Below are 10,441 nucleotides of genomic sequence, written 5' to 3' on the forward strand. Positions count from 1 at the left end.
AAACAAATATGTTGCTATGATCGTTCGTTTGTATGACTGCCGCGCCGCCATTGGAATTTGGTGGCCATTTTTTGAACTAATCCCCATACTCAATTTTATATGAATAGACAGATAAATAATTGGAAATTTATAGTTTTCATAATTTTTCCTGGGGTTTCAGTCAATTTTAGAGGGGGTCTTCATAAGACTTTTTGTCGTATCTCGTCTCGTTCACCCCAAACATTTGTATGAGTGAGTGAATGAATGAATGAATGAATGACTGAGTGGTCGTTAGGGGACTTTATAGAATATAGATGAGAGTGTTTCAGGAAATGAATACCTCATAAAATCTGCTTTTGTTCCAAAAAATAAGTCATCCTCATCGAGGCTGCTACTGCCTCTTCCCTTATTCATTTAACCTGAACAGGATCCTGGAGTGAAATAATCCAATGTAAAAAGGTTTTCCTGTACTTGATATAAGAAGAGCACAGTCATTTATTTTTATGTGTCCTTTGATACTACCTGTCAAACCTAAAATTATTTTTTAAGCGGGATTTTTTTTTCATTTTTCATCCCTGCCACGTTCGCCCTGCATTTTGCGTGATTGTCTATTGCGTCCATGATTTAGATTTTTTCCGTACATCTTTTTTATTTGATTGGACAACGAAAAATTCTATGTATTTTGTTGATTATTTCGTTTATTTTTATTTATTTAAAATTACAGGTTCCTTTTTGATGAACTGAAAGAGTATTTTACATTATATATTTATTCTAAATCGCATTAACCCTGCTTCCCCTATGTTCATTTTAAAATCAAATGGAAGGATTTTCTAAGAAAATAGGATTAATATATCTAGCGTGAAAATTATGACTTTTCAAAATTCAATGTAAAACCTCGTGTGTATTACAGAGCTCAATTCAAACACTTTCTAACTTGCTATAATTATGCATAATTTCACGGTGTAGGTAGTATCGTGCTCTTACGCCAGTAACGCAAGCAGAAAAAAAACTCAAGGGACAAAAAACTCATAATGAAAAATAATCAAATTACATGCAAGGTTTAAGGAAGCTTTATTTAAAATGATTGTACACCTTATCTTCATTATACATCTTATGATTTGAAAAAGTTACAATTGTGGTTCTGCAATGGTCGGCAATGCGGGCGATTCTGCAATAGACGAGCCCCCTGCGCCCCTGATATGTATCCGCCACTGTCTTACGAAGATGCAATTAATATAGCTACATATTTCCGAACGCGATGTCGATAATAGATTGGGATGATAAAATTTATTATCACAATAACTACTCTGACAAAACCTGTGAGAAACTTCACTATAATGTCCGTTGTCTATTTGCATTCTTACGGTGACAGCAATTACATAATGCAGATTTTTACTAACTCCTCTTTTTTTTGAAAGTCCTTTTAGAATTTGATGATCAGTTCCACTGCAGTAGGCTTTGTACTCCATTGTTATCAGCCAGGAAGAGAGAATTAGAGCATAATATTGTGAAAATTATCTTGTAACAGTCCTAATCTCGTATTCGGTTTGACTTCTGCTCGGCTCCGAGTTTATTTTCTCATGTTTAATTTCGAACGTTCCTCGTTTTAGCGAATTGTACATCGCAAGCCCTCGCCCTTGTCAAAAAAGGGATTTTATGCCCCCACTTTTCACATGCTGCGAAATGCAGTTGTGAATAGCAAATAACGGAGAAAATTTTCGTCTGAAGACTTTCACAGCTTCTTTTATCTATGTTGCTGGTGGTTTTCGGGTATTGCTGTGTAGAAAACATTTTAACTCGACGTTTCACTCCTCCTACTGGGAGCGTTATCAAGAGAACGGAAGGAATTTATACTCGTCCCGAGCTTATATATGTTTTTCGCTACCCATTGTTGTGCCGGATTTGAATTTTAGGCGATAGCCGTTGGCCATTATATTGTGCTAGGAACCCTCTCCATATACGGCTGAGGTTATACCCATCCTCCCTATTAAAGTTATTAGGTCTTTTTGCAATCTCGATGGATTCACGTATAAGACGCGGATGGTATTCTTCCGTCTTCGCTAACACTTCACTAACTTCACTTCGCTTTCCACTTCGCTAACGCTAATTCCTTCCATTCTCTTGATAACGCTCCCAGTAGGAGTGAAACGTCGAGTTAAAATGTTTTCTACACAGCAATACCCGAAAACCACCAGCAACATAGATAACGGAGAAAATGTTTTGAAATTTTTTGTATGAATGAGTGATAAATCGTACCGCAAGGTTTTACTTCGAAATTAATTATATTTTTCAAAAATGAATGAAATAACAAAGTAAGTCAGTGATACAAATAGCGACAAAGGAATATTATTAGCCCATTGGAACTGTGAAAATTATGGTACATAGTGTGCTAAAACTATTTAATTACAACATAAGTTTACAACGAGTCCCTAAGAGCCCTTTTTAAAAATTTATATTCTTTCGAAAGTGCTCAATTGAAATAATTCTCCCAATAATTACTGATTACAGATGAAATAACTAAATTTATTCCAAAATTCATTTTGCAATTATTTAAAGTATCTGTATCCGTTGGGATATTAAAATTTTTTCCACAAATCCTACTCCTCGCTAAATTAATGACCAGATGCCTTATTATTAATAGCAATAAAAAGTTCAGCCCAATTTTTCCAATACTTATTGCTGAGGTCGGTCAGAAATACATATTTTAGCTATTTCGGCGGAACTAATCATGAAAAAGATTTGCCCAAGTGCAGACTGTTACATAGCTGTTCACCAATTTACATCCTCTATGCGAACGGTAAGTATGAAGAAAATACTTTGCGAATTTTTCTCTTGGTGAAATCCACGGTAATTTTGAACCGTGAGATCACCATGAATTAGCATAAATTGTTCGCCCGATCAGATTCAAAAGGCATATTGTGCTTTTCCAAGTGTTTTTTTGCGAGAAATCCCAGTGAATATGCATGATTTTTAATGCACTTTAATGACGTGAAAACTACTCAGAAATGTGGTTCTGATTGGAACACTAGTCATATGAACTTTAAAAGGGTCTTAAATTATCTTAAATCCAAACCGATCGCAATAGTTCCACCCTGATTTAAAAAAAAATAAATATTAAAGTTCACGCAATTCTAGAAATAAAGAAATAAAAACTTTGTAAGGTTTACTGTTATTTAATTATGAGCACGACCCGGGTTTCGTAACTTGGTTACATCGTCAGGTGACTGATCTAGCATGCATCTTATATTTATACACAGTTTCTATTTCTTTATTTCCAATTTGGAGAGGTTTCACAAAGTAAAGCCTGAAGTTATTAGTTATATTCACGCAATTCCCCTATATTTCCTATCTAACTTGGACGACCTTCGAATCCATTTCCAAAAAATAAGAACAGAGGTTATAAATTCTGCATATCTCTAGATCATAAAGTGCGAACTCTGTGTGTACGTAGATGGTAACTATGGTTTCCATCCGCGAGATCTATAAGTGATCGATAGAAAGACCTTCTCTGGATTGTCCGACCTCAGAAAGGTGGGCCGCATGATATTGCAGCTCCCATATAAACTGCCATTAACCACCATCATCGAATGTCTCATTAATATCTCGGTAATGTTCCCGTCCTTTTAAGTAGACCGCTTCCCCAGTTTCCGCTGGCTGCAGCGATGATACAACTTGGCTTGTTTCGCCAAAGTTTGCCTCATCTTCTTCCTACTCATACTTCTTGCGCAAGTCCTCTCTCAACCCTCACCCCCTCCCACCACCTCAGCACTTGCTGGGAAGTCGTTTAAATTATGCTTAGGAGGGTCCCATGTGCGCTCCGAGAACTGTTCTTTTCGGAGGTCACACTCTTGCGGCGGTGGTCGTCGGTCCTCCTGCTACGCTGCATTCCGTGAGAAATAGTGCGCGTGTGAACGAGAATGCGGCAAATATCTTTGGCGAGCGAGATTTTATAAAGTTGCACCTCCCGGTATCTGGAGCGGTAATTATGGGCTATGGAGTGAATTTTTAATGTCTTCTGCGGGACGAAGATAAAACTCTGGATTTTAGTATTCTCTAGGTAGAACTGGAAGCATTAAAAAAGACAATTTTTAAAATCAAATGACTAGATCGTGTGAGTAGTTTTAAATTCTAGAGAAGAATTGCAAAATATTATGAAAATGTTAAGAGGAAACGTGATAACTCAATCTGTCTCATTATGAGATATATTGAACAAATGAAGAAAATCGTTTAAGAACAAGTGGGGGCAAAAAAAGCGGAGTAGGACCTCATATGGCATACATGGAACAGATGACGGAGGAATCGAAAAAGTGGCGTTTTTTAAGTATGGTTTTATAAATTATTTATTAATGTTTTATTTATTTATTTCATATAATCTTCTTCCTACCTTAAAAACCTCACCATCTACCTTACTCTAGTTCCAATCGCAAATGACTGAAAAAGGTTGTGTGTCTTAGCAAAGATTAGGTAATCTTTTATTTAGTCGCTTTCGGGTAGAATGGCGTAACCTTTCCGACTATTTTACGATGCTGCCAGCACACGACAGTGATTTGTTACTAAATGAAAGTTATTTTATTTCGATTTTTTAAGAGAGCAAAATTGAATCATACTATAACTGTAAGAGAGCAGCAGCGAAGGAGAACTGGCCGCAGCCATTAGGGTTTGCCCTCAGCCGATGATGACGATTATGAAAAATCTTGTTTACCCGTATGATCGAGCAAAAATTCAGCGGTATTGACTTCGACTATTTCGGTTCAAGTATGTTTCAAATAATCCAAATCTAGGATTTCATCTTATGCCTCTCACTTTTCGTTCATCGTGTTCAACTCTGTTCTTAAACCGCTGAGGCCAGTCGTGTATGAGACGTTATCTCAAATGCATCTACGCAAATGAGTGCGCTAGATATGTGCCTGGCCATGGCTGGAATTTTGCCAAGAATTTCCTCTGCATTAATTATGTAAGTGAAACGCAATATAATATAATTTTCGCATTTCTGCAACTCACGAGTGGCTGATGCACGTACCCTGATCATAGCGATCTCTCTGGTGATTTCGAATTCATTTAAAAGTATTTAAGAATTTTCTTGTTTAAATGGCTGAGTATTTTTAACGAATTTTACGAATACTTGCACAACATTTTGAAAAAAATTTCCACTGTAGATATATTTTTTTAAACATTTGTTTTTGCATTATAGCAATGGCAATTGATATTTATGAAAATATGCATGCCTAATGTGATTGTTGAAATGACTGTATGTTTTTGTTTGTATATTTTGTGTTTTTCAAATCAATGCTGACTGTGATTGCATAAAATACTCATGCTTGAATGCGAATACTTACAGATTTTACTTTTTCAACGAGATCACTATTATTGAGTGTGTTTTTCTAATTATGATCTATCCCAGTTTTTGTAAATTTATTGATGCTCCAAAGGAAAAGTCGTAGAGAAAATAAATCATCTATCTACCTATCCATCAAATTAATTCATAGATTAATATTTTAGGTGATTTTTTTAAGGTGTGTATCTTTCCAAGTGTGCAGCAGTAACGGGCTACAAAGAAGCGACTCCGCATAGTATCCTAGTTATAATTTGAATTTATTTCATGTCACTAATTTGCGCAAGTAACTTCAAACTAGACAATTAGAGGTTTATCAAGTTAGATTCGCATTTAGGGATTTGAAGACAGTAGATCAGAAAAGTAGACAAGTCAAAGAAGTGAAATATAGGGTAAACTACCCAGTTATTGGCACTTTAAGGACCTTGACGAAGAAAATTAACTCTTGTGACCAGACAGTGTCACAACTTCAGTTCAGTTATTACTTGCCTTAGATCTGAGAGACATGTTGCTTTAGTATTCCCATGTGAGCGATTTATATTATACGTACAACTATTTACTAAAAATTATTGTTTAAAAAGTCCAGTAATCCCAGTTATTGGCACACTTTATCCAGTTATTGGCACACTGTATTCCAGTTATTGGCACACCAGATTTTCATGCACTGCTTAGCACATTTTCTTTTAAGTTATAATATAAAAATGAAATATAGCGTTTTTGAGCTACTGAATCGATCATTATCTTACCTGTAAGTATATTAAAACAGTGAGAGGTGGTAAAATATCTTTAAATGAAAATCTAATTATGTAACTTTAAAATTTTACATTTTAATGATTTACGCTCAAAACAAATTATTTTTGGAACCGAAAAAGTAAAACTTTACATGTTTATTATGTATTTAGAATAATATTTGTTTTGTCTATTCAAAATATCTATGTATCACTTTGGGAAGTACTGTCCTCTGGAAACTCATAGCATTCATGACAAACAAATAGATTAAAGACAGTATCATCTGGAAGATGCATTTGGTGTGTTTTTGGGACTCAATTTAGGTGATACAACTTCGTGCAACTGCTGCATTGAATTCCTACCTTCTTTTGCCCCACAGTGGAGTTACGTATACCATTGGTAGATTCCTTCCACTGACAGGTGTGAGTACGACTTTTCTTCCAATGCCAGTGAACGATGAGATTCAATGGCGAAAGACTTTAGACATTGTTTTTGTGACAGATAATAGTTGGCGAACGGGGGAAATGAGCTCTACGGCCTCTATTAGAGAGGATTCAAAAGGGGGTTCTCAAATGTGTGTGGTGCAGCAGGAATTTCAGGTAATGCTGCCTCAGTCTCCACAGAAATCTATCGGTAGTCGTATCTTCTGTGTTATGCTGGTTATTTACAAGTACAATTACTTTCTCACCCGTTCCATCTTCCTCATTCTCCATCAATTTGCATTGTAATTTGAAAGCGCTCCCACAATCTATATAGAACTCTGAATTCCCCCCCCTTTTCCCAAATTTTGTTGAATACTTTAAAATTTTTCACTTTGCTCTTCCCCAACCATCAATGAAAAATCATCTTATGGAAGTGTATTCATCTTACAAACTGAGATATTCACACTGACTTTGGATGAACGCTTTCCTAGGCACTTAGAATAATCTATTGCGTTGGCATTCCATGGATATAGACCTAATGCCCTGAAACCATTCTTAACTATTCTAGACAAGTCAATGTTGTTCAATATGGCTGAAAGAATGGGAACAAAATCCTCTTTTTAATCGGCGTTAGGGTTTTTGGTCTATTCGAGTATGGCATCCTTCCACTTAATCTTTATTGGCCTAAAGGCAGCCACATAAGCGGGTTGCAATATTTTTGTGGAATTTTGGTACAGAGCAATTAGAATAATTTGAAATTCTTTGCATAGCGAACTTCGGTGGCATAGCAGATGGGTTTTGTGGCCATCTACAAACAACACTACTGGTAATGGGATTTTATTTTCCAAAAGATAAAGATGAAAAACATTCCCAATAAATTTAAAAAACACTTCTGACCTCATCCACCCATTGTCACTGCGCCCTTTTCCCATTTTTTAGGAACCTTTTGGACTATTTTATTAGGGATCCTCTGTAGAAGGTAGATGACCATCGGAGGACACGTATTTCCTGAGGATGAAAAGGTACTTATGACGGTCAGCGTTGCCTTCACGTGACGGTGGGGGTAACTTCATATACATTTTTTGATCCAGAGGGGCAAGCACTAAGTTCTTTTCAGGGCATGACATGAAATTAGTTTAGTCGCCTATTAACACGCTGTTCAGATCAGAGACGATATCAAACTTGTTTTGTTCTTTAAGAATATCCTCCACAGTTTTAAACCAGCCACTGATATATATAGGATATTGCTCAGGCATGCACTTGCATCAGTTACTCCTTCAAATGAACGGTAAGAAATTTCAGGGTATCTGCGTAAAAAGCCATGATACCACTTATTCTCGGGAATATTGCCCTTAAAAGGATTTCCGCGATTATTTTGCTCGAATTCTTTGACATTATCACTTATCAATTGTTTTGATTGGAAATTCTTTGAAATTATCAATTTGACTATATCCAATTATTGGCACCCATTTTTCTAGTTATTGGCACCCATGCCAAGTACTGGTTGCACTAATTTCTAAATATAAAATACGCATTTATACTAGCAGTACAATGCATTTGGCAAACAAAATAAATATATAACTGTAGTTGATGAAATTTCCAATACTTGGCACCCAGTGCCAATCACTGGAATTTAACAATATTTACATACCAGTGATTGGCACCCCATAAAAATCAATTTTAATTACGATAACAGGCTCTAAGTAAAAAGCAACCTCATTGAGGTATTACTATCATTACAAATATCTAAGTTTCATACTATTTAATGGGTTGATATTGATAAAAAACGCATCCAAATGAAGTAACATTCTTAATTTTCCGCTAAGAAAACCTCCAATTTCTCCAAAGAAAATGCAGCACTTGGTTATATGGTCCACAGTCACTTCTCAAATGGTGTAAGGTGGACGGAACCGCTGACACATATTAAGTAAACTTCTTTGCTTCTAAATACAGAAGCATCAAAAATGCAATGCATCTCGGTCTCTTAATATCACACAGTTAATTAAAAAGTGCCAACAACTGGGGGGGTGCCAACAATAGGGCATTCTACCCTACCTATCACAAAAACGTAATAAAAAATCTTATGAACTTCGAGGGCTACAACCACAACTTAGGCTCTGCCATCAGTAAAAAAGCAATCACTGAAATATTATAAATCTATTTTTCCATAAAATAATACCATATGCATCGTAAATTCCTTTACTATTATCACTATCGAATGTGGTATACCCAATTCTTGTTAACAATTATTTTTTCGTTGAGCAGCTCTTCTGTTGTTTTTATGCTTCATTTCATCGTTATCGCGAACTCAAATACATTTCATAACTTCATATTGGTGTACAAATATATTCTCCATTTTTATAACAGTGGATTTATTCATACATATTTTTCCTATGGTTAGCCATGATTTAAGCAGGCTGGGACCATAGGAAGTGAAGGAATTTTGTGTTCAACAAATTCCACTAGATCCATGTATTTTTGATCATTGCGTGACTAAATTGAGGTTATAAGGGGAGGGGTCAAACAATATAACTCCTGTAGCTATTATCACCATTCATAAATACTATAATTATGCATTAAATATTATTTTTTTAGCTTACACCTTAGCTCTTAAATGACCTTTGCTTCAACTTTATAAAAAGAGTTCTTCCTATTATTTTCTAAGTGTCGTTTTCTGGCCTTGCTACAGCGTATCAACGATGAGGTTTAAATGTAAAGATGCAATCACTGAGTCTTGCACATTCATATTTCTGCATGTTGCTAGTAACTCTTTTCCTCCCCAAAATCCTATCGTCAAATTAGTTCTGTGGTCACTTTTTCCGCCCTTTTCTACGTACCTGAAATCACTTCCAATTAATTAAGCATCGGCTTGGTAAAATTACTCTTGTGTTATTTGATTGAAATGTTAAATTATTTACATGAAAATAGTCAGTAATTGGAAATAGTCGTTCATAAATGAAAGTGGGAGAACAGTTAATTAAATATTTTCCCATGCATTCATATTGTCCGTTGCATTATAAATAATTAATTCTGCCGTGATACGGCCCGCATTCTGCATCATGCAAACGTAATTGACGATCTAATTATAAAATCAAGGGAAACAATATTAAGGGAAAATTTTGACTGGCGTATGGATGTGAAAGTTTTCATCGGAGGTGGATTGAACGGGCAAACATGAGCCATTTCAAAGGTATGCACCCGTATTCGAGCACTCTAGGGGTAGGATATCGGATGGATGCAGTTAAGACATCGTTCCAATCTATTTAAAGGTAATAAAATAACTATTAATATTAATGGAAAGAGGTTGGTTAAGTTGCATCTATAAATAGAAAATATACAATTCATGAGGAAAAAAGCAATTCGAATACAGTAAAACTCGCTTATAACGATCAGGAATGTAACGAAATTCCGCAAATAAAGAGTTGAGTTCCAGGTCCGTAGGACTTTCCTATGATCGCCAATGTTAATTTCCCCGCATCTAACGAGTTCGGATGATACGAAATCCCTGCTGTTGCGAACTATCCTTTCGTCCCTCGGGGAAGTATATCCTCCTGTACAAAAAATAACGGCCATAATCGCAACTTAACCGTTCCTTACGTTATCATCAGTTGTTTTTAAGTGTGGCCTTAACCACATAGTTCTACTGTTGATCTTGAAATCCTTCCCTTAACAGCCGTTTGGAGGAAAGGGAGTGGCGATGGTTAAATGCTACGGATATGTTGCTTAAATGAAGACGATTTACAGAATAAAAGCCAGCAATCCTAAATTCTTTTAATCAATCTTGAAATAGGGCTAAATCCTTTATTGTAGATGTAACGAATACCCGTTTATACCAAAATAGAGCGCAGGTCCCCTGAAATTCGTTATAAGCGAGTTTTACTGCAATTCAAAAACGACCTCAGCGCATCGAGCAATCCGATTATTCCCAACTATGCATGCAATCGAGTATTCGCAACCTTTCAAAGAACAGCCTTAGGTA

Source organism: Ischnura elegans, chromosome 5 (genome assembly GCF_921293095.1).
Source record: "Ischnura elegans chromosome 5, ioIscEleg1.1, whole genome shotgun sequence".
Lineage (NCBI taxonomy): Eukaryota > Metazoa > Arthropoda > Insecta > Odonata > Coenagrionidae > Ischnura > Ischnura elegans.